The sequence below is a fragment of the Tupaia chinensis genome, unplaced genomic scaffold, assembly GCF_000334495.1.
Source record: "Tupaia chinensis unplaced genomic scaffold, TupChi_1.0 Scaffold000231_1, whole genome shotgun sequence".
Lineage (NCBI taxonomy): Eukaryota > Metazoa > Chordata > Mammalia > Scandentia > Tupaiidae > Tupaia > Tupaia belangeri.
The window spans coordinates 1,203,653-1,226,849 of record NW_006159706.1 but is presented as its reverse complement, the minus strand read 5'-3'; the positions used below and the strand labels follow the sequence as shown (position 1 = coordinate 1,226,849).

The window sequence follows — 23,197 nt, the reverse complement described above, 5'->3', positions numbered from 1 at the left end:
GCCGCCTCCGTCGAGTCAACCCACCCCCGCCAAGGCTGGACCCCGGCACACACAGACTTTGTGTGTGTGTTTTTTCTTTAATTATTTATTTTATTTATTTTTTTATTATTATCATCTCCCCCCCTCCAATTTGACCAGAGAGAGAGAGACAGAGACAGAGAGAGAGAAAAAAAGTGAGAAAGCAAGCCACCAGGTCCAGGACTTGAACTTTGGCCAACCATGTGGGAGTCCAGCGCCTCAACCTCCATACCGCCTGCCAGCCCCTTGTTTTTTTTTTTTTTTTTTTTTTTGAGAGGTTTTCGCTATAGGGCATGTGCGCTTGCCAGACAGACAGAGAGAGACATAGAGACAGAAAGCGAGAAATCATCCCCCAAGGGGGATGGCCATGCCACAATCCCTTCTCCTTTATTCTCCTCTTGGGATCTTGGGCACGCACGCACATGTGTCCAGCGTGAGTTCTAAGCCACCGGGTCTGGGATGCGAACCGCAGTCGACTACGTGGGAATCCAGCGACATAGCCATTACGCTAACTGCTGGTTCCTCCCCACCCCTTGTTTTTTTTGAGAGGTTTTTGCTATAGGGTACTTGTGCTTGCCAGAGAGACAGAGAGACAGAAAGCGAGAAATCATCCCCCAAGGGGGATGGCCATGCCACAATCCCTTCTCCTTTATTCTCCTCTTGGGATCTTGGGCACGCACGCACATGCACCCGCGTGAGTTTAAGTGATCGGGTCTGAGACTTGAACCACTGTCGACTACATGGGAGTCCAGCGACATAGCCATTACTCCAATGGCTGGTCCCACAGGTGTGTTTTTCAAGCTTCCAGATCTGGAACTGAAACCACTTATTTGGTCATGTGGGATCTAGCCACCTTTACCACCATGGAACTTGCTGGGTCCCTTCTATTTTTTTTTTTTTTTAAGTTTATTTCTTTCTTTCATTTATGAGTGGGACACAGAGAAAGAGAGAAATCCCCCCTCCCCAGATAGGATCTTGACACCACAATCTATCCTTGGCCTCAGCCAGACCTGATCATGGACAAGTGACCATGGGCAAGTAGGTGCCTAGTGTACTCAGGCAGGTCTCTAGACATGTACCCAGAAACTGCCCATGTGGGTCAGCCTGGTGAGCACTTTACTGCTGCGCGACTGTCCAGCTCCCCACTCCACTCCCCCCCACCCAGAGTTCTTTCAGATAGGTCATCTGATGGAGAAAAGAACCTGTTTGCCTAGCCACAAATCTGTCAGGTTTACAGAATAGTCTTTTAATGGCTTTCCTCCATCTCAAAAGTGCTCAACCCATAGTAGGTTCTTCCACTCCTTCATTCAATAAATACTTCATTGACTACTTTGGGGTCTCCTAGGCACTGTAGCTACCACTGTGAAAAAAAAAAAACATAGATAAACGTTAAAAGAAGAAGGGGACAGCAGATGGCATAGCGGTTATGTGACTGGACTCCCACAGGGCTGACTGCAGTTTGAGTCCTGGACCTGGTGACTTGAAACTCAAGCCGGGTGCATGTGAAAGCCCAGGATTCCGGGAGGAGAACGGGAAGGGATAGTGGCACGGCCATCACTCCTGGTGAGTGATTTCTCACTTTCCCTCTCATTGTCTCTGTCGTCCTCTCATCCCATCCTCCCCATCCCATGCATACACCCTAAGGTGGAAACCTCTAAATAAAAAAGTTAAACACACACACACACACACAAATTCCTGCCCTTATAGAGGTTAAATTCTTCTAAAGAAGACACCTAACAGGACCAGCAGATCATGAAATGGTTATGTTGCTGGACTCCCACGTAGTCGATTGTGGTTTGAGTCATGATTCAGGAGGCTTAAAACTTACACCAGGCACATGTGCATGTGGTGTGCGTGCATGCATGTGTGTGTGTGTGCGTGCCCAAAATCCCGAGAGGAGAATGGAGGAGAAGGGATTGATTTCTTTTTTGGAGAGGGTTGTTTTTTTTTTTTTGCTATAGAGCACGCGCTCGCCAGAAAGCCAGAGAGAGACATAGAGACAGAAAGCGAGAAATCACCCCCCAGAGGGGATGGCCACACCGCAATCCCTTCTCCTCCATTCTCCTCTCGGGATCTTGGGCATGCACACACATGCGCCCTGCGTGAGTTTTTAAGTCACCTGGTCTGGGACACGAACCACGGGAGTCCAGCGACATAGCCATTACATTAACTGCTGGTCCTGAGGGATGATTTCTCACTTTCTGTCTCTGGCTAGTGCATGAGCCCTATAGCAAAAATCTCTCTTAAAAAAAAAAAAAAGATGACACATAGAAAACATTGAGAAAACTGGAGTGGGGAAAGGGATTAGGAAGTGTTGGGGTCAAGGAAGATGTTGGAATTTTGGACAGGTTGGCCAGGGAGACTTCTCTGAAGAGATGCACTTTTAGTAGAGATATAAAGTAGATGTTTAATACATAACTGCATGAACTAGTCAAATGTTCCCTTCAAGAGTGCCTCCAGAAATAAAACACTTGAAGAAAGCTACATGAGCTACATGAAGAAAGGTATATAAGCCCAGCCTGATTTTCAAGCCATGGGTCTGGACTGAACCAGGCATGGTTGGCCACGTGGGAGCGATGTAACTGCTGGGCCATCTGCTGGTCCCAGCCTGGGTTCTTTCTCATGTCTCCAGTGTCACCTCCTGAGTTGTAGGTAGGATTTCAGGCATTTGTGGACAGTCTCTATTCCCTAGACCTTTCCTTTCCTTCTTTCCTAGAACTTCCGGAAAATGAGACTAGCCAAGGAAACAGCGTCTCGCTCATAGTTTGTGTAACATGTCAAACATTTACAAAGAAGCTTCCCCACGTTCTCAAGGCTGTTCCATAGCTAAGGAGAACTACAAAGGCCCTGAAAGGACATCTAGTCCAATCCCTTCACTATAAAATGAGGAAACAAGCCCAGAAGTGGATGTGACTTGCCTAAGTCACCCAGGAAGTGAGTGCCAGAGCCTTGGATCATTTCTGGGCTTCCCCGGAATAGTCATTCATTTACAATTGAGGAAGCCGAGGCTCGGGGGACTTCCATGAAGAACAGGGCCTTTCAGATGGGGCAGGCTCCTTGAAGATCATCCAGTGAATCCAATCCCTTCTTCAACAGCGGCTTAGACTAGGGGCCAGCCCTAGGCAAAGATTTCCGGGAATTTGATGAACCTCGATTCAAACCTCGGGTTCGCACGGTAGCCTGAACAACTACTGGATAACCTGTGGTCTCAGGGGCCCCCAGGGGCAGAGGCACTTTTCCCAGCAGGAACTCGGGGCAAACGCCCAGGTCATCAGGTTTCCTTCCTCACGCCGAAGCCGCGACAGGAGAGGCAGGGCGCCCCCTCCAGGTACTTCTCCGAACTGAGCCCCTGCAGCCCACTGTGGCGCCGCTGGAGCCCGGGCTGGGAGCGTGGCTTTACAGAAACGAGCCAATCCCAGGCCGTATAGCGATAGGGCGGAGCATTCGCGTTCACACCCCTCACCTTTGAGTCTCCAGGGGCCGAAGTTGTGCGGTTACCTAGGCAACCGTCCCGTCCTTACCGCTCACCTAAGTAAACTGGCCGCGACCCGCCGCTGTGTACATTCAGAAAAAGGAGGTCCCTTAATGAGCGAAAAGGACGCGCGTTTTGAGCGGTTGTTGGTGGGGACTTTGCCCAGGTCGAGTCCAGTGACCCTGAAACGCACACTTTGAAGAAGCTGAGCAGAGAAAGGGCTTAGATGGGCCGAAAATACGGTGTTTACAATTCAAAGTAGCTACTCTCTGAGACGTGGGTGACGGTATGGGAGTCCAAGAATGCCGGGTCCTACCACTCGATATTGTCAGTTATACTTAGTCTTGCGAGGAATGCAGGCGTTTACTGTTTACACTTACTATTCAGTTAGCGCCTGTCGTGTGCCAGGCGCTACATTAAGTGTTCTCAGTGAGCAGAACAAAGATCCCCGCCTTTTGGGATCTTGCAGTCTAACAAGAGACAATACGCAGTGTGTTAGAAGGTGGTTCTAAGGCAACGGGGGAGGGGGACGGAAGCAGGGTAGGTTACATCGTTAGATGGCCAGGTGAGGGCAGTGAGGAAGTGAGAGCTGAGCAAAGAATGGAGGAGGCTAGATGACGAGGCCACGGGTATCTGGGAGAAGAGCAGGGCTGCAATCCTGAAGCATTGCCAGGGGAAGAATTCCGCAGCTAGGGAGGAAGGAGTGTTAGGAAGGGGAGAGGAGAGATCTTGCAGGACCTTGCATGCGAGGTTTTACTCGGAAATGGCTAGTCACTACCTGGTTTTGAGCGGGAGAATGACATCATCCGATTTACATTTTTTTTTTTTGGAGACGTTTTTGCTATAGGGCGCGTGCGCTCGCTGGAAAGACAGAGAGATAGAAAGCAAGTAACCGCCCCCCGCCCAGGGGGGATGGCCATGCCACAATCCCTTCTCCTCCATTCTCCTCTTGGGATCCTGGGCACACACGCACACGTGCCCGGAGTGAGTTTAAGCCACCGGGTCCGGGACTCGAACCTGTGTCAGCTACCTGGGAGTTCAGCGACATAGCTATTACACTAACTGCTGGTCCCCTCAACTTACATTTTAAATCCATTTTTTTCTTTACTCATGATGAAGTGCGACTGCACTTCAGGGAGAATGAGACAGAGAAAGAGAAAGAGAGGTGGTCACCCTGCATAAGATCTGGTCAAGCTGAAATCTCCCTCCAGTCCTCCAGCTTGCCCCATTTTAGGTGTGCTTCAGGCCAACCAGGCTGTCGAGGCTATGTGGGATCCAGCTTCTCCTTTTTTTTGGAGTTTTTTTTTTTTTTTTTGCTTTAGGGCACGTGCGCTCGCTGGAAAGAGAGAGATGGAGAGAGACAGAGAGACAGAAAGCGAGAAATCACCCCTCCCAAACGGGATGGCCACGCTGCAATCCCTTTTCCTCCATTCGCACATGCACACACAGGTGCCCGGTGGGAGTCCAAGCCACCGGGTCCAGGATTCGAACCACGGTCAACCACATAGGAGTTCAGTGACATAGCTACTACGCTAACTGCTAGTCCCAGGGATCCAGCTTCTCTTGAGCAGTGCATTACCGCTGGCCGGTGGAGCCGACTGGGGAAATCTCTATTTCAGAGTCCAGAGTGCTACCCATTACACCATGGACTCCTGGAAATCTTTTCTATTTTAACTACTGGGAGGATCTTTATTCCAAATCTTGATTAAAGCTGGATGGCGGCCTATGGGAAGGCATTACAAGAACAGTGGCTACGGGCAGAACACGGATGAAGGCCGAGGATGTGAAGGGCCAGGGAAGGGTGTCTACACCAGCAGAGAGCTCTCCTGTGGAACAACTATTTTTCCCAAGTTGAAATTGGCCATCATGTGACAGGACTGGAGGCATATGTCCTATTCAGCCTCTAAACTTTATCTCATTTTTCTTTTAGAGAGATTTTTGCTCTAGGGCATGGGTGCATGCCAGAGAGGCAGAGAGACAGAAAGCGAGAAATCATCCCCCGGGGGGATGGGCACACTGCAATCCCTTCCTCATTCTCCTTTCGGGATTTTGGGCACACACGCACACATACCCTGTTATACTCAGTGTGCATGCGCATGTGCCCAAAATCCCGAGAGGAGAATAGAATTGAAGAGACTGTGGCATGGGCATCCCCCCAGGGGTAACTTCTCACTTTCTCTCTGTCTCACTCCATCTCTGGCAAAAGCACACACCCTATAGCGAAAACCTCTCCAAAAAAAAAAAAAAAAAGAAAAGAAAAGAACAACAATAAGGACCAGCATGTGGCATGTTGGTTAAAATAAGGTGCTGGATTCCCACATGGCTAACTGGTATTTGATTCTTGGACAGGGCAACTTGAAAATCATGACAAATAGGGGAACCAGCAGTTAGCATAATGGCTATGTCGCTGGACTTCCCCGTGGTCGACCACGGTTTGCCTCCCGGACCCGGTGGTTTAAAACTCACTCCGGGCGCGTGTGAGTGCGTGCCCAAGATCCCAAGAGGAGAATGGAGGAGAAAGGATTGTGGCGTGACCATCCCCCCTGGGGGGTAATTTCTCGCTTTCTGTCTCTATGTCTCTTTCTGTCTGTCTGGTGAGCGCACGCGCCCTATAGTGAAAGCCTCTCCAAAAAAAAAATCATGACAAATACATACATAAATGTTTTTTTAAAGAACAACAATAAAAAAGTTTCTTTCTTTCATGAGAGACACAAAATGAGAGAAAGAGACAGCAACCTTGAACAGGGCCTTGGGACCACAATCCACCCCCAGCCTCGGAGTCCCAGATCATGGCACACGCATGCCTGGCAAACTAAAGGAGATCCCCTGATACAAGCCTAGAACCTTCCCATGTGGGTCAGCCTTGCACAGTGTCACTTTTACAATTATACTACTGTCTAGCCCCAGAGAGCCCGAGGTCTTAACCTCACTGTAAGAAGTATAAATAGGGCCAGTCAGTAGCATGGTGGTTAAGGTGAGTAGATTGACTGTGACTCGGGTTTTTAGACCTGGCATCTTGATAAAACACCTGACGCATGCATACATGTGCGCCCAATATCCCAAGAAGAAAATGGAGGAGAATAGAGGAGAAGGGATTGCAGACTGGTCATCCCCTGTAGTGGGGTGAGAAAGCATCCCCCCATCCCCTCACATATACACACTCTCTCTCTCTGGCCAGGCCATGAGCCTTACAGAAAAAAAATATATATAAATTTTTTTTTAAATTAAAAGCTGTGATTAACAGTGAAGGGGTTTAATATTTTCTTTGGAGAGGTTTTTTTTTGTTTTGTTTGTTTGTTTGTTTTGCTATAGGGTGGGTGCGCTTGCCAGAAAGACAGAGAGAGACAGAGAGACAGAAAGTGAGAAATCACCCCCCCAGAGGGGATAGCCACACTGCAATCCCTTCTCTCGGGGTCTTGGGCACGCACATACATGCACCTGGCGCCAGTTTAAGCCACCGGGTCTGGGACTCAAACTGCGGTCGACTACATGGGAGTCCAGCAACATAACCATTACACCAATTGTTGGTCCCAGGGTGTTTAATATTTTATGTGTTAAGCAATAAAAATTGATGAAATTATTTAATACTACAAGGAAGGACATGAGAAACAAGTTTTATTGGAAATATTCTAACACCTTTCCTAAACAAGTAGTCAAAAATAAATAAGGACATAGAAGATATGAACATACAAAAAAATTTCCCACCAAAAAAACAGTACACTCTTTTCAAGTTTCATGGACAGTGACAAAATTCAATGAACTTAATAAATATTAATCTACAGAAACTATTTTGGTAAATTTTGAAAAGTAGAAATTCTAGAAACCATTATCTGATCAAAATGTACAACAATATAAGTAATATACAACTGACGGTAATATAAGACACATCACTTATAAATTTAAAAACATAAATATCATCTCAAATTATTATTATTATTATTTTTTTTTGAGAGGTTTTTGTCCCGTCCCTGTTCGGGTGCCAGGTGTCCCGACCCGGGGGGACAGCCGAACAGGTTTCCTGAGTGAAGGAGTGAGAGCCGGGACAAGCAGCGTAGTGTTACAGCACAGAGACGACAGTGTCGTCCATTTATTGTGGGCAGCACGGTACAGCAGAGACGACGCAGTGTCACAGCTCTTAAGGGTTGCGTCGTCTACTGTGAGCAGCATGGAGACGACGTGGTGTCACAGCTCTTCAGGGTTGTCCGGAGACGATGTAGTGTTACAACTCTTCAGGGTCTCCCAGGTCGTCTGGAGACGATGCAGTGTCAGCTCTTCAGGATCTTCAGTTGTCGTCTTCCTGGTTGCTGTCATCGTCCGGCTACTGTGGGCCAGGCATCGTGGTTATATACACTCTGGTGGGTTGTAAACGGTGGGCCGTGATTGGTTGTAAACGGTGGGCTGTGATTGGTTGCTTTTGGACCAATCATGAGGTGCTAGATATGCAAATTTGAGGGATTCTAGTGGCCAATCAGAGCAAGGTTTGGGAGGTCAGGTTTTTGGAAGGGAACCAATCATGGTAATTGTTTGCTCTCTGAGAAACCTCGGCAGACTCGCTGGTGTGCAACTTCCCACAGGTTTTCACTATAGGGTGCGCGCTCACCAGACAGACAGAGAGTGACAGAGAGATAGAAAGCGAGAAATCACCCCCATGGGATGTGGACACGCCGCAATCCCTTCTCCTCCATTCTCCTCTCGGGATCTTGGGCACGCACGCACACGCGCCCAGCGTGTTTTAAGCCACCAGGTCCAGGATGCGAACCACGGTCGACTACATGGGAGTCCAGCGACATAACCATTATGCTACCTGCTGGCCCCCATCTCAAATTATTTTTAGGACAAAAAGTAAATCAAGAATAAAAAACAGACTATTTCGAATCTAATGAAAAGTCAGATCAACAGCCAAAGCTATCTGCAGAAGCAGATTAATAGCGTTAAAATACTTTAATGTAAAAACGAGAAAAATAAATGAATGAAGCATGCAAGCTGAGATTTTTGGAAAATAATATAAAAAGCCTTCCTCCCCAAACAGGAGACTGAGAACATTTAAAATAGAAAACAGAAAAAACAAACACCCAGAAGCCTAAGCGTAGGTGGGGTGTGCTTTCTGCCTGTACACAGAGAAGTATCTAATAGCATCCATGGGAACGGGGTCCTCAGACATGTTCCTCACCCTTTCTTGCAGCTCGTGTTCTGCCTGGTATTCTCATCTACTCCCGGGGCTTCTGCTGCCTCCACCTCTCTTCTCTGTCATCACCACACCGTGTACATTCTGCATCTCTACTGCGGCACTCTACGTTTTGCTCTACTTACAACTCCCTGGCATCCTGGATTTGACAGGACAAGAATCACGTCCAGATGCTCAATGTATCTTCAGTTACTGGTAGGCACTGAGTCCTTAGTACGCCTTTGCTCAACGGAAGAACAAGTGGATGGGCCCAAGTGTGGGAGGCTGCGCACCAGCGAATATCGCTGGTTTCTCAGAGAGCAAACAATTACACCATGCCAAAAGCCATGACTGGCTTCCCTTCAAAAACCTCACCTTCAAAACCATACTCTGATTGGCCACTAGAATCCCTCAGATTTGCATATACAGCACCTCATGATTGGTCCACAAAGCAACGAATCATAACCCACCTTTTTACAACCAATCATAACCTACTTTTTACAACCAATCGCGGCCCACCAACATGTATATAACCATAATCCCTGGCCCACAATCGACAGACGACCCAGATGACGCTGAAGAGTTGTGACACCGTGTTGTCTCTGGAAGACCCTGAAGAGCTGTGACACTGCGTCGTCTCTGGACGACCCTGAAGAGTTGTAACACTGTGTCATCTCCATGCTACCCACAATAAATGGATGACCCTGACTCATCCCATCTCTTGGATGTCGCTGTCTCATCCCATCTCTCACTCCTTCCCTCAGGAAACCTGTTCAACTGTCCCCCAGGTCGGGACACTCAAGCACTGATTCTTGAGTTGTACCTGGTCCCCAGAATTGCTTCTGTCCCCATTGCACAGTCATATACCCCAAACCAGTGTCATGAGACCTGGAATGTATTAGTCCAACAATAACAGGACCACTAAAAAGGATAATGAAATACTGTGCAGGCAGCCATGTCAATAAACTATGAAGGGGACCAGCAGTTAGCATAATGGCTATGTCACTGAACTCCCACGTAGTTGACTGCACTTCGAGTCCCGGACCTGGTGGCTTAAACTCACACCAGGAGCATGTGTGTGCGTGCCCAAGATCCCAAGAGGAGAATGGAGGAGAAGAGATTGCAGCGTGGCCATCCCCCCTGGGGGGATGATTTCTCGCTTTCTGTCTCTCTGTCTCTCTCTATCTTTCTGGCGAGCACACAGGCCCTATAGCAAAAAAAACACTCAAAAAAAAAAAAAAAAAAGAAAGGCTTTGATGTTTTTCTTTTTTCCTTTCTTTTTTCTTTCAAGAGGGATTTTTGCTATAGGGCACATGTGCTCACTGGAGAGACAAAGACAGAAAGTGAGAAATCATCCCCAGGGGAGATGGCCTAGTCACAATCCCTTCTCCTCCACTCTCCTCTCAGGGTCTTGGGCATGCATACACATGTGCCCAACGTGTTTTAAGCTGCCAGGTCTGGGACTTGAACCGCAGTCGACTACGTGGGAGTCCAGCAACATAACCATTAATGCCATCTGCTGGCCCCTTCTTGTTTTTTATTATACTGAATAACCAAATATTTCTTTAGTGTAATAGAACAGTCTTTCCTACCCTCAAGGCTTAGTTCACGTGCTTCCTTCTTCAGGCTCTGGCCTTCATTTTTCCAGCTAGAAATAATCTTGACTTTACTGGGCTACCAGAGCATCTGCCTCTACCCCTGGTCTCTTAAAAGTTCTTCCTTTGGTTATTTATGACTGCCAATGGGCTGTCAGCATCCCATAGACAGGACTGCAGGTTTTTTGCACAAAGTCAACCCGGTAAGAAGTCGCACTAGGGTGTTCACCTGACCCATCTTCATGGCATGCGGGGAATGGGGAAGAAACGACATACGGGTTTGAACGGGAGGGTTGTCTGATGTCACAGCAGTGAACTCAAAGCATGCCAGGGCAGAAGATCGCATTCCTTAAGCAGATTCCAGCAAACGTCGGGGATAGCCCATGTACACACACCTGTATCACACTTGGCTAGGAAAGGCCCTTGAGCAAGTTGTGTGGCTCCAGACAAAATGAGTCAGGGAGGTGGGGGGGGCTGCAATCACATTACCTGGAGCTGATAAGTGCAGTTGAGACAGGTGTTTTGATCTTTCTTGCCTTTTTTTTTTTTTTTTTGAGAGATTTTTTGCGACAGGGCTCATGTGCTCACAAGAAAGACAGAGAGAGAGACAGACAGACAGAAAGACAGACAGAAAGCGAGAAATAACCCCCCATGGGGCATGGCCATGCAGTGATCTCCTCTCCTCCATTCTCCTCTTGGGATCTTGGGCACGCACGCACATGTGCCCGGTGTGAATTTAAGCCACCAGGTCCGGGACTCAAACCACAGTCAACTACATGGGAGTCCAGCAACACACAGCCATTACGCCAACTGCTGGTCCCTGATCTTCTTTTTTTGTGCTCAGATAAACATGGAGAGGGCATTCCCGGCATGGAGACCATCTGAGCAATCCCCAATGACAAGAAACAAGTTTACTTTAGAAAGAACCGCAGCATCAGCCACTGCCATGTCTCTCTGGATTATCTTTACTTGGCTGTCAGAACAAGCTTTCTAAAACTTAAATGATATCCACCACACACTCCCCTCCTCAGGTCTCTTCAATGGCTCCTCGGTGTTCAGGGTTTAGCTTGACATTCCAGGTTCCATGTGATCTGGTTCCTCACAGACCACTCTGTTGACATTTTCTGCTACACTCCCCTCTTCCCCCCAAGCAGCAAACTCTCTCAGGAGTCCCAGTCGGGCCCCCTATCACTCCCCCTCCACATTCTCCCCATGCAGCATTTCAGCCAAAACTGTGGAGTGAAAAATCATTTATATGTGGCAACTCCCAAATTTACTTCTGGTTTGAAGCTCTGGAATCATCTATTCTGTTGTCTATTTGATACCTTCATTTGGATGCCAAAGATCATTGAATGTTCATGACATCCCAGACTCTGGGACCAGCAGATGGTGTAATGGTTACATTGCTGGACTCCCACGTAGTACCGGACCCGGCGCCTTTGAACTCACACCGGGTGCGTGTGCATGCACGGCCAAGATCCTGAGAGGAGAATGGAGAAGAGATTGTGGCATGGCCATTCCCCCAAGGGGTGATTTCTCACTTTCTGTCTCTCTGTCTCTCCAGAGAGCGCATATATCCTATAGCAAAAATCCCTCTTTAAAAAAAGGAGGGGGGCTAGCAAGTGGCATGGTGGTTAAGGTGCTAGACTCCCACATGGCCTACCACAGTTTGAATCCTGGACCTGGAAGCTTGCTTTCTCACTGTCCCTTTCTCTCTTCTCTCTGTCTTTCTCTAGTCAAATTAAAAATAATAACAAATAAAATAGAATAATTCTTTAAAAAAAAAAAAAGACATTTCAAAGTCAACATGTCTGACACATTGACTCTACCCAATTCCCTTGACTCTGCTTGTTTCCCCATATCAGTAAACCTTCCACATCACTGTGAACAAGCTGCTCCAGTCAGTCCTGACCACTGCCCCCCACCCCCGCCGCAAGCTTCTCTGCTTAAACATTCAGTCCACCAGTAGGTGAGTCCTGCTGATTCCGCCTCCGATTTTCTTCCTACATCCATCTGCTTTTACCACCTCTGTGCCACATCTTCCACCTGAACTACACAAGGGTCTCCTAATGGGTCTCCCTGCTTCCTCATTGGTGCTCAGTCAGGGTGGGCTTATATGCAAATTCAATTACGCCACTCCACTGAAGTTGAAATGAAAGCCAGGCTTCTAGTTTTAAGAGCCCCCCACTGTTCAAATCTGGGACAATGTGCACACCAAAATATTAAAGGTTAATATCATAGAATTAGAAAATAGAGAAGGGGTTGTAGTGTGGCCATCCTCTCGGTGGGGGGGTGGGGGTGTACTTTCTTGCTTTCTCTCTGTCTCTGGTGTGTGCACATACCTTATAGAAAATATTATAAATGAAATCACAAAGTCCCTACTGATAATGTAAATATGTAAGCAAATGGGAAGAAAAATGTCATGTCAACTAATAAGTGCAGAGGGAGTCCTGGAGTTGCGTTATCATTTCATAGTCATTATGATAAAGATTTACTCAGCCAAGAATCATCAATAGATGTTAAACCTCAGCTATTTAACCTTTGATGTGGATAGGATATCTTCACGGTGATAAAGCATTTCCCCATTTCTCACTAGTTACAAGAGAAAAATTGTAACTATAGGTTGGAGAAATTAGACAACATCTTGTTTGGGTGATCAAAATTAAAAACACCGGGGAACCAGCAGTTAGCGTAATGGCTAGGTCGCTGGACTCCCACGTATTTCGACTGCGGTTCGCGTCCTGGACCCGTTGGCTTAAAACTCACGCCGGGCACGTGTGCATGCGTGCCCAAGATCCCGAGAGGAGACTGGAGGAGAAGGGATTGTGGCGTGACCATCCCCCCTGGGGGGTGATTTCTCGCTTTCTGTCTCTATGTCTCTTTCTCTGTCTGTCTGGCAAGCGCACGCACCCTATAGCGAAAACCTCTCAAAAAAAAAAAAAATTCAAACACCAAGGAGGAATAGAAGACATCGTGTGTGGGACCATCATAATGGTTATGTCGCTGGACTTCCACATAGTCGACCGCAGTTCAAGTCCCAGACCCAGAAACTTAAAACACACACGGGGCATGTATATGAGCATGCCCAAAATCCCAAGAAGAGGATGGAGGAGAAGGGACTGTGGTGTGGTCATCCCTTTCTCGCTTTTTGTCTCTCCAGTGAGTGCATGTACCCCGTAGCAAAAATCTTAAAAAAAAAAAAAAAAAAAAAAAAACCCAGAAACTGGATGACCTTGTGTGTTTCTAGTTGTTACCCTAAGGACACAATATCACTTATGCAGTCTTCTACCCAGGAGTGAACAACCCCTATGTAATAACAAGGAAACAGCAGACAAACCCAAAATAAGGAACACTCTATTAAAGTACAAAGGAAGACTGCATTCTTCAGTAATGTCAATGTCATAAAAGATGAAGAAAAGCTAACTATTCCAGATTAAAGAGAAATACAGCTTTCCACTACTAGAGGGGAAAATGCAAAATACAAAAGACATTATTGAGACAGTTGACAAGATATGAGGTAAATCAGATCCGCATTGCACCAATGTTCCATTTAGTGAAGTGGATGACTACTGTGGTAGGAAATACACACTGTATTTAGAGTTAAAGGAATAGGATCTACACAACTCATTCTCAAATAGTTCAGAATAAAATTCATTTAGATATACCTTCAATATAGACAGAACAAATGATAAAGCAAATTGGGTACAATCAGTGAATTTGGGGGGAAAGCTACACACCTGTCTTTTGCTCTATTCTTGCAACCTTTCTGTAACTCTGAAATGATTTCTAAATAATAATAAAAACAAAAGTTGAAACAAACAAAAAATATCCAGGCTCCTTACCGTGGCCCCCAAGGCTTCTGCCACCATTCCTGCCCCGCCCATCTGGCCTCATTTGGGCTACATCCCCCCAATATACTCAGCTCCACTTGCAAATTGCCTTTCAGTTTTCCCAACATACCATGCTCTTTCCACCTCTGAGCCCTGTTGTCTTTATATAGAATCCTTTGCCTGCAACTCAGGTCTCAGGGATACAGAATTGTCATTTTCTTAAAATGGCCTTCTTTGACCTCCCAACCTTACTTGGATCTATTAATATTCTTTCATAGCACCCTATACTTTTCCTTCATGACATTTATCACAGTTCACAAGGGTTTGTACTTTGGGGGTATCGCTAAATGTCCATCTTCCTCCGTATCGTGGCAGCTCCCTGAAGCCAGGGCTCCTGTCTGTTTTACTCTTGAATGCATCCTCTGCCCCAGCTGCTGCCCCTAGCGCGCTGTTGGGCACTCAGTAGTCAACTGACTGATTAACTGACAAATTCCACTCTTCAAGTTCACTCCCAAACACTTGGCAGTTCTCCAAGCACACACTCTGCAGTCCATTTCTAGCACCAAGAACTTATTCAAGCGGCTTCACCTTTGAGGCCTTCATTAAGCATTCGAGAAGAGGTCATGGTAAGGAGGAGGCAGAACTCAGGAGACGAGGCATGTCAGAGAAGATGATGAATGCAGCTGGGAACCTGGAACCTCAGAGATGGTGTCCTGGGAGGCAGTTGGCTGTTCAGGCTGGTGCTCAGAGGGGCGATCCGGGTGAGAATGGATGACCCAGTTGCTGAAGACATTGGCATAAAAAAGATGCATCACACGTTGGTGCAAAAGGAGGGAAAACGATTTCAAGGATGGGGCCCAGAGGACCCTGACTTAAGGGCAAAGCAGAGAAAAACAGCTCTGGAAGCAAAGAAGCAGTGTCCAGAGAAGTAGCAGTAATATCAGGAGAGAGAATTGTTCACCGAAGGCAAGAGAGGAAGACACTTTGGCGCTAAAATGTCATATATTTGGATTTTCCCCTTCCTTGTTCAAGATCAGCAATCCGGCACCTGGTGAGTTGAGGCAGCCTGGCTGGATGAAGGGCTTGAACTTTGAGTCCTGACTCCAGAATACACGAGCTGTGTGAACTTGGTCAATGGACTGAACTTCCCCAGACTCCAAACCCTTTTCTGCAAAATGGAAGCAGTGCAGGGCCTGCTATCAGGGTTACGTGAGGTCGTCTTTGGAAAGCCCTTTGAGCCATATTTGATTTACAATCTAGTTTGACGTCATATGCACATACAGAGTACAGCAGGAGAGGGTACACTCGTTCCAGCTAGTGGGATGTTTCCTAAGTTCATTTTTTCACCAATAACATTTCAGATAAAGTCCAAGAGCCCCACTCACCTTCTATTACATGTCTCCTTCCTCCGATTTTATCTCTATTAAAAAAGACCCACATGCACATACAGTGGGCAGGTTCCTTTAACACCATCCTTCCTCCAAAACCTCTTTCTGAACATCAAGTTTCTCCCTGGCCCCAGGCATGACCCAAGTGGTACTATGCTGGAGTTTGACCACTTGATTGAAATTAACCCTCCCCCAAGAAATGAACCAGTATTTTGCTGGTTTCCAGTGAACCATGGTGACATCTCCTCCTCAGCATAGCTACTTCAATAGGTAAAAGTAAGTATTCTCAGGTCCTTCCTTGGGGATAGCACTAGCGTCTGCCTGGTCCTCTGACTACTCCACATTTGAAGGAAAGCGAAGTGTCTGGATCCCATTTCACAGCGTAGCAAGCATTTTCCCAACATAACCCCTCTTTTCATCCTCACAACCGCCCTGTGAGGTAGATACAGCAGATAATAACTAAACCGGTCCACATTTATCGAGCATTTACAACGTACCATGTTCTGTTGAAGGAGTTTCATATGTGATCTCATTTCAACTCACCAGAACCCTGTGAAATAGGCTCAATTTGTCCTCGTTTTACAGAAGAGAAAAATGGAGTGGTTAGAACGTGCTTCTAGGTCAAAGAGGTAGTAAGTAATGGAGTCAGGATTTGAAGCTTAGGCTGTCCGACTCCAACACCACACTCCCAATTCTCCTACAACATTGTTTCACAAAGCAAGTTTATAATTTCCCAGACATTATTCTACCCATCCAATTGAACTTCAGAATGTGACCTGTTTGCCCAAGGTCTCACAACCAGGAACTGGCAGAACCAGGACCCATACTTCCTCTGGCTCTGAGGCCCCGACACCTTGAAGCTTCAATGATTGGGCTTGATGATATATTAGGTAGTATTTCTGCAGCAGACTTGCCTTGCCAGTCTTGCTCAGCCCAGAGTGGTGTTTCTATGCAGGAAATCTTTCCTGGCAGTTTTCAGGAAATATATATGTTTTTCTAAATTCCAAAAATAGTAAGTCAAGAAATTAGGAAAATGAAGAAAAGTATTGCAATTATCCTGTGAACATTAATGCTAAACAATCAACAGAGAGGCATTCCTGGTTTGAAGGAATATATGATGTCAAGACAAAAGCAAGAGAAGGAAATGCTGTCACAGGATTCTAAAGTCAGGGTAGACATTTCTGGAACTTAGGATAGGAGCACATAGGAGGGACGTGGTCACACTCTAATCAATCTTTTTGTAGTTCTTGATATACTAAAAGTATATTTGTGGGGCAAGCAGGTGGCATGGTAGTTAAAGCACTGGACTCCCACATGGCCAACCATAGTTCAAGTCCCAGACCCAGTGGCTTGAAACTCATGCCAGGCATGTGTTCTTGAGTGCATGCCTAAAATCCCAAGAGAATGGAGAAGGGATTGTGGCATGGCCACAATCACCCTAGGGGGGGATTTCTTAATTTCCCTCTTTCTGTTTCTGTCTCTCTCCAGTGAGCACACACACCCTATGGCAAAAAAAAAAAAAAAAGAAAGAAAGAAAGAAAAAGAAAAAGGAAGTATATTTGTGACCCATTTGCTATTAAATGAGTTATTCTCACAAATAAAATATTAGCATATTTATATGTATAGTACATTTATATGAATCTTATGAATGATGCCCAAAGAAACAACAAGTTCTGGAAACAAGTCTTCAAATAGGCGAAGTCAACTTGTGACTTTATGTAGTGCTATTGATCTTTAAGACTCAAACATTTAGGGTCATTCAGTGACTGGTAGTTAAGGCAGCAGGACCCCATGTGACTGACCATTCACTTTGAGTCCTGGACCTGGTGGCTTGAAAAACACACCAGGGACAAATGTGTGCACAAAATCCTAAAGGAAAAGTGGAAAAGGGATTACAGTGTGATCACCCCCCCCCTCAAGAGGGAGTGCTTTCTCATTTACCCTCTTTCTCTCTCTCTCTGTTTCTTCAGTGAGCACATGTGACCACTAGCAAATTAAAAATTTTGAAAAAAAATTAAACTTTTGTTATTAGAATACTACCCTACCAAAATGTTGGTATTTTCCACTTACTGAATATGTGCTGTGGCCTACAGTTTTTTGTGACTAATACTAAATGTATATTTATTTGTTGGGGAAAAGAAGTCATGAGAAATACAGAATCATATGGTTTCAAATATTCTAATTTTTCATTCCCACATCATGAACACTAGCTTCTATTGGGCATTTGGAAATCTTCACTCAGAGGAACCAGATGAACTCTCCAAGCAACCCAGTGCGATGTGGTAGTGGAAAAAGATCATCTTCCTTGGCACCCAGGAAGGTTCCACACAGCTGTTTTTGGAGTGGAGCCTCCTTTGCCAAAATCATTCTAGAAGGGTCTGAGAAGAGGTCACTCCCAGGGTTCCCTGGGCTGGGCCTGATGTATGAAACTTCTATGTCTGCTCAAATTTCACCTGGGTTGTTGGCTTAAACGCTATCTTTCATCTGAGGAAGTATCTGCTCACTTAGTGTAAAAAGCATTCCATAATATTTACCTCAGAGAAAGACAGATGATTGCCTATTTGCCCAATACAAGAACACCCTCTTGGGAACCAGCAGTTAGCGTAATGGCTTTGTTGCTGGATTCCCATGTAGTGGACCACGGTTCGTGTCCCGGACCCGGTGGCTTAAAACTCTCGCCGGGCGCGTGTGCGTGCATCCTTAAGATCCCGAGAGGAGAATGGAGGAGAAGGGATTGTGGTGTGACCATCTCCCCTGGGGGGTGATTTCTCACTTTCTGTCTCTATGTCTCTCTCTGTCTATCTGCACCCTGTAGCAAAAACCTCTCCAAAAAAAAAAAAAAAGCACCCTCTCAAAGCCACAGCCTAAGTCCCACGGTGCTGGGAGAAGTGTACAGTAGAGTGGGAGGTGGAGTCAGACAGGCAGACCTGGGTCTGAATGCTGGTTCTGTCACATACTGGCTGTGTGACTTTGGGCAGTTCCCTTAACCTCTCGGAGACTTACTTTCTCCATCTGTAAAATGCTGTTAACGAGGATATCTGTGTCACTGGGGTGTGGTGAGGATGAAATGACAAGACATCACAATGCCTGGCACAGAGTAAACCCTCAACAAAGGAGAGGCGTTAATTCCTAGGAGCACAGGCCCAAGAGTGAAGCCAGGAAGCAAGAGCTTGGCGAAAGCCCTTGGGACTACTCAAACGGGTGCTCGCCCTGGGTCTCTCCAGCCAGGGTAGGGTAGGCCAGCTCGAGGCTGGACCAGAAGTCCTGTTCCCCCTGCAGGCGGGTGCCTGGGCTGAGACCTCTTGCCCATGCAGGTCGCAGGCTGACGGCAGGTGGACAGGCTGGTGGAAGCAGAAGCCACATTTCAGTGGGCACTAGACGGCTCAGCCCACCAGCAGGCCCGGTGGCATCCCTGCACCACAGGCGGGAGAAGGAGGCCGCACTGGGTCTCACCCTGCGCATGCGTGGGCGTTGGCATCACGTGACTGTCGGCGTCACGTGGCAGTGGCGGAGGCTCGACGCCCGCCCTTCTGGAGGCCTGGCGCTACGTGACACGTGACACGGCAGCGTGGACCCAGCGGAGCTGTGCCTGTGGACGCGCAGTTCCCCTTGCGTGGGACAGAAGGCGGTGGTTACGCTGCTGTGTGAGGAGGTGACGAGGCCCCCAGGGAGTCCTCCTCCCCTGCGTATGAGGCGAGGCCCGTCTCCCAGGGAGGTGGCTGCAGGCCCAGGTGAGGTCCGAGTTCTGCCCCAAGCCCTTCCCAGGCGTCGGGGCGTCGGGGCGCCGTGGTCCCTCTCCGCGGGTGCTGTAGTGTAGCCAGCCATAGGTTTGGGGCAGGCGCTGGCCTACTCGCGCTGCTGTTCTCGCGGTGGATGCCAAGCTGGGAAGCTCTTTCCGCCCTCCGGCACTCCTGCATGGGTAGGTTCCTAGATCTTGGGGTGGCCTGGAGAGGCCTAAGGGCCTTGCCTTGCCTGGGAGCCCGCTCACCTCCCCTTCCCCCGGGGGATCGTCCTGGGTGCCCGCGGGGCCTTGCTTCCTCCCCCGGGGGCTCTGGTATCCGGCACCGTGGAGCTGGGCCTGGCATTTGTCCGGAGGCCCCTCCTGGGAAGGAGCCTTCGGAGGGGCTCTGCCTTCAGGCCTTTCTCCTGTAGGGCTCTCCTTGTCATTCGCACTGCCGACTCCTGCAGGGAGAAAAAAAGAATCTCGGTAGTGTTTCCTCCCTACATTCTGCCCATAGCTAGGAAGACTCTGGTTTGGGAGTCTTAAATGGTGTATCTTGGTAGAAAGTCTTTTGCAAACAGAATTAACTTGGTAGGAAGTCTTTTAGGTTCGAGAGACAGAGGAGTTAAGTGAGAAAATATCCACTAGGGGGAATCCCTACTCCATTTTCCTGTAGGGATTTTGGGCATGTGCACACACATGCGCCCTTTTAATTAAAAAAATAATAATTGTTTATTTTTATTCATCATTATTATTTTTAATTTGACCAGAGAGAGAGAGAGAGAGAGACGGAAAGTGAGAGAGCAACTTGCCGGGTCCAGGACTCCAACTGCGGTAGACCATGTGGGATCTAGCACCTTAACCACCATGCCATCCACTGGCCCCTGACTGTTTCTCAAACTGCAGGGTCCAGACTTGACCTGCAGAGTCAGTCATGTGGGATCCATCTGCCTTTACCACCACCACTGCAACCACCACCACCACCGGGTAGCCCTGCTTCTGATAACAGGCAGATGTTGAGGGCCTTGTCGGTAACCTGTAGTACAGAGCCCAGTTTCTGAAATTAATGCTGTATTTGAATCCCCATGCTGACACTTGCAATGTAGATTTTTAAAAAAGGGACAGAGAGACACAGAGATAATGAGAGGGAAAGTAGGAAATCACCCTCCAGGGGGAATGGTCAAGCTGCAGTCCCTTCTCTTCCATTCTCCTCCTGGGATCTTGAGCACGCACATGCCCAGTGTGATTTTTAAGCCACCAGTCTAGGATTCAAACCACAGTGGGCTATGTGGGAGTGCAGGGACATAACCACTACATCATCTGCTGGCCCCAACACTTGCAATATAATCTTGAGCAAGTTACATAACTTTTTGTAGTATTTTTTTTGTCATGAATTTGCAAGTCTTCCTTATACAGGGGCCATGTATCGTTCCAATTTTAGTATATGTGCTGCTGAAGTGAGCACACTTTTTGCAGTTTTAATTCAGTTATAAGATGGAGATTATGGTAACAGCAGCCACAATGGATTCTATCAGTATGGTCAATGGATATGCAGACACATTTAAATTGGCAAGATCAGGCCAGTGGGTGGCGTGGACCTTAAGGTGCTGGATTCCACATGGCAGGCAACTCAGTTTGAGTTCCAGAACCCAGTCACTTGAAAAACATGCTGGGCACTTGAATGTGTGAGTCCAAAATCCCGAGAGGAGAATGGAAGAGAAGGGACCGTGGCATGGTCATCTCCTCGGGAAGTGATTTCTCACTCTCTTTCTCTCTCTCTCTCTTTCTGTGTGTGTCTCTTATCTCTCTGGTGAGCATACTCATCCTATAGCAAAAACTAATATATATATATAAACTTTTACTTTAAAATCTTTTTCAGCTCTGTCACCAAGTGGGGTCTGGTAGTTTACCCTCTTACTTAACATTCATGTATATCATGTATGTTGGTATCTAAAACTATTGCTATTAAAATAGCCAGGAATTCTTGAAGGGTAGCTGATTCCAATTTTTAAAAAATTATTTTATTTAACTGTATTTATTTATTTATTTAAATTTGACCAGAGAGGGACAGAGAGAGGGAGAAAGCAAGCCACCAGATCCAGGACTCAAACCATGGTCAGCCATATGGGAGTCCAATGCCCTTAACCACTATGCCACTTGCTGGCCCCCCAATTTTTTTAAAAGAATTATTTTATTTAACTTTATATATTTACTTATTTTAAATTTGACCAGAGAGGAACAGAGTGAAAGTAAGAAAGCAAGCCGCCAGGTCCAGGACTCAAACTGTGGTCAGCCAAACTATGGAGAGTCCAGCACCTTTAACCACCACACCACCTGTTAATCCTGATTCCATTTTTTTTTTCTAGAACCCAGTTTTATTTAACAAACCACGTACAAATCACTTATCTATAAAATAATAGGACAACGTTTACTCCCTAATTCACAATTATTTCACAAAACTAAAATCTTTCCCAAAAAAACCTTACTGTAATCCGAGTTATTACTATTATTCCTGATCCCTTTTTTTTTTTTCCGAGAGGTTTTCGCTATAGGGCACGTGCGCTCGCCAGACAGACAGAGAGAGACATAGAGACAGAAAGCGAGAAATCACCCCCCAGGGGGGATGGTCACGCCACAATCCCTTCTCCATTCTCCTCTTGGGATCTTGGGCCTGCACACACATGCGCCCGGCGTGAGTTCTAAGCCACCGGGTCCAGGATGCAAACCGCGGTCAACTACGTGGGAATCCAGCGACATAGCTATTACGCTAACTGCTGGTTCCCCTGATCCCAATTTTTGAGACAAGAAAAATCAGGATGAGTTTACATCATCCCATGGATACCAGAAAGCAAGGATAGTTTCAATGGTGTCATGGGTCGTGGTACAGAGACACAGATGTTAATTAAATGAACTCCCACTGCCCAAACTGTGACACCCTAAAATACGTAATGATCATTATTCTTAAGTGAAATATCTGAAGAAGGCTGTAAATCCACAAGTAGTAAGTTGTGATAAAGTCTTCAAAAAAGTCATATGGAAAAAAATGTATAATCTTCAAAATCATATTAGTAGAAGTGTTAATATATAGGTATTTGTTTCTTCTGTTTTTCCTCTACTTGGAATAAATATGAACCCATTTCTATCTGGGCAAGGAGGATAGAATAGAACCAAAGAACTGTGACTCCAGTAACCCTGAGTAAAGGAAGTCCCCCTACCGTGACTGACCAGCACTGATGAAAGGGGAGAAGGAAATTTCTTTGTTCTGAGCTATGAATTACCCATGTGCCCTAAAGAGAACTAACTTCACCTCCTAAGAAAATGGTTCATAACCTGGGAAGCTTTTTAAAAAAATACTGGTCTCCAGGTCTCATCACAAAAGAGAAGTGTGGGACTAGCAGTTAGCATAATGGCTATATGGCTGGACCCCCATGTAGTTGACCATGGTTCGAGTCCCGGACCCGGTGGCTTAAAACTCACACCAGGCTCTTGTGCATGCGTGCCCAAAATCCCGAGAGGAGAATGGAGGAGAAGGGATTGTGGCGTGGCCATACCCCTGGGGGTGATTTCTTGCTTTCTATCTCTCTGTGTCTGTCGGTCTGGCAAGCGCATGCGCTCTATAGCCAAAAAACCTCTCCAAAAAAAAAAAAAAGAGAGAGAGGTGATTCCACTTATATGAAGCAACTAGAGAGTCAAATTCAGAGACAGAAAGTAGAATGGTAGTTGCTAGGCCTTGGAGGAAGGAAGAATGGGGAGTTAATAATGTGTATACTTTCTAATTGTGAGATGAAAAAAGCTCTGGAGGTGGTGCTGTCGGTTCACAATGCAAATGTACTTAATGTGACTAATTATGTACTTAAAAATGATTAAGAGGAGGCTGGCAGGTGATGTGGTGGTTAAAGGCTCTGGACTTCCACTTGGCTGACCCAGTTGGAGTCCAAACCTGGTGGCTTGCTTTCTCACTTTCTCTCTCATTCTCGCTCTGTCCCTCTCTGGTCAAATTAAAAATAAA

The 23,197-nt window shown here is 46.7% G+C and overlaps 1 long non-coding RNA gene and 1 pseudogene across 2 annotated transcripts; one reads left to right on the top strand and one right to left on the bottom strand.

The window, feature by feature from the left end:
- Positions 1 to 3,540: 3,540 nt before the first annotated feature.
- LOC102495150 (uncharacterized) lies at positions 3,541 to 9,250 on the top strand. 2 transcript variants are annotated; one of them, XR_334513.1, is made up of 3 exons: positions 3,541 to 3,656; positions 8,673 to 8,870; positions 9,215 to 9,250. It is a non-coding gene; the product is annotated as an uncharacterized LOC102495150 (long non-coding RNA). The 2 variants fall into 2 exon arrangements; XR_001370371.1 differs by lacking the exon at positions 3,541 to 3,656 and adding an exon at positions 7,812 to 7,845.
- Positions 9,251 to 20,559: 11,309 nt separating this feature from the next.
- LOC114007777 (uncharacterized) lies at positions 20,560 to 20,653 on the bottom strand (annotated as a pseudogene).
- Positions 20,654 to 23,197: the final 2,544 nt, after the last annotated feature.